This window comes from Orycteropus afer, unplaced genomic scaffold, assembly GCF_000298275.1.
Source record: "Orycteropus afer afer isolate SDZICR_OR568_19922 unplaced genomic scaffold, OryAfe1.0 scaffold01361, whole genome shotgun sequence".
Classification (NCBI taxonomy): Eukaryota; Metazoa; Chordata; class Mammalia; order Tubulidentata; family Orycteropodidae; genus Orycteropus; species Orycteropus afer.
In genome coordinates, this window is record NW_006922948.1 from 42418 (window position 1) to 44874 (window position 2457).

Genomic DNA, 2457 nt, shown 5'->3' on the forward strand with positions numbered 1-2457 from the left:
GAACCCAGGAGAGAGGTGGTGGGTGCTTTGGGAGGAACAGGTGGAGAAAGGGCTGGAGGGAGGCAGCATGTCTGGCCTGGCAGGAATAGGCCTTGGGTTACTGCTGGTAATCCTGTTGTCCTCTTGTAGGGTGGGAGGAGGTCAGAAGATGTGGCTTCCTTGCTGTTTTTGCAACTGGTAACTTACGAAAATGGAGATTTCCAATTCATGAATAGAGTATGTCTCTCTATTTCTGTAAGTCTTGTCTAATTCCTGAATGGTATTTTTCTGTGTTTTATTGACTATGCAAAGACATGATTTATGGATCATAACAAACTGTGGAAAGCATTGAGAAGAATGGGAATTCCAGAACACTTAATTGTGCTCATGAAGAACATGTGCATACACCAAAAGGTTATTCAAATAGAAAATGGGGCACGATGTGGTTTAAAAATAGAAAAGGTATGTGTCAGAGTTGTATCTTTTCACCATAATTACTCTATGTATATGATGAGCAAGTGATCAGGGAATCTAGATTATATGAAGAAGAATGCAACATCAGGACTGGAGGAAGACTACCTGTGATATACACATGACACATCCTTCCTCGCTGAAAGTGGACTTGAAGCACTTACTGATAAAGATCAAAGACTACAGCCTTCAGTGTAGGAGATTATACCTCAGCATAAAGAAAACAAAAATCCTCACAACTTGGAACAACAAACAAAATCATGATAAACAGAGAAAATTTTTAAGTTGTCTAGGATTTACATTCACAATCAATCCCCATAGGAAGAGCAGTCAAGAAATCAAAGTATATATTGCATTTATAGCAGATATCCTATAAAAGACTTCTTTAAAGTTTTAAAAAGCATACATGTCACCTTGAAGACTAAGGTGTGCCTGAGTCAAGCTACAGTATTTTCAATCACCGCATATACACGTGAAAGCTGGATCTGAATAAGTAAGACTGAAGAAGAACTGATGTCTTTGAATTATGGTGTTGGTAAAGAATATTGATTATACCCCAGAAGGCCAGAAGAACAAACGAATCTGTCTTGAAGAAGTACAACCAAAATACTCCTTAAAAATGAAGATGATGAGAATTCATCTCATGCCCTTTGGACATCTTATCAGGAAGCACCAGGACTTGAGAAGGACATCGTGGTTAATAAAGTGGATGATCATTGAAAGAGAGGAAGGCTCTCAAAGCCATGGATTGACACAGTGCCTACCACAATGGGCCCAGGCATAGCAACAATTGTCAGGATGCAACAGGACTGTGTAGTGTTTTGTTTTGTTGTATATACAGTTACTAAGATTCAGAACTGACTTGACTGCACCTAATAAAGACAAAATTTATCTAAAAAATCTTTAATTTTCATTGTAGAATCTGTGAATTTTTTTTTATTTTTTGTTGGATAAAACAAAATGTATCCAAGTGCCTCAAGCCTTCACGTTATGTGGTAAATCATTTATTTATTTATTTATTTACTTTTAGATCTCAATCATTTCTAGTATAAACAGTTACATATAATTTTCACATGGATCTTGAATATTAAAGTCTTACTAAATTAACTTATTAATTAACGCTGTTAACTCCTTAGGATTTTTCATGTTAAAAAAAATTGCCCATAATAAATAAAGCTTACAATTGACATTGTATATATATCCCTTAGGCCTTGCACACAGGATGACAACAGTTGGTAATATAGAAACTTACAATAAGCGGCACGCATATATGATATTAGCCTATTCATACCTTTTGTTTTCAGCTTTTCTTTCTTGAATTAAGAGTTACGTGTATATACATATAAATTTTTAATATTAGCAATTCAATATGAGTGTATGTGAAATCCTGCAAACTTTTATCCTCAATACTATTTCTCTAGATGTTTCTAGATCTTATATTTCTAGATCTTCATGACAAGTATCTGTGGGGTCCTGAAAGTAGTTACTTGGGTTCTAAGCAATTTGAGTAATTATACATATCAATGATAGATGAAGAACAAAATATCACCTTAATTTTCTAATATTGGTTAAGTGTAAGGATACAATTTAATGTAAAAGTTGACTAACTGAATTACATAAGCCTATAAACTAAATTGCTGGTGGTTCAAACCCACCAGCCACTCCTCGGAAAGAAGATGAGGCAATATACTTCCATAGTGATACTGCCTCAGAAACCCAAGGAGGGGTCGCTATGAGGCAGGTCTGACTTGATGGCACATAACAACAACAACATAAACTAAACCACAGAATGAAGTTCATTTACCCATATGAAGGTAACACTGGCTTCAGGATGGTGTTTCCACGAGGGACTAGAGACTGCTGAAGGAGAAGAACTCAGAAAGTAAACAATCAAGTTGGAGTATATTTATATCATGATACATTTTTCAGTAATAATAATATACAGACTAGAGACCCTAACAATGACCTGGTTACATCTCACAAGGAAGATACACAAAAGAATACATG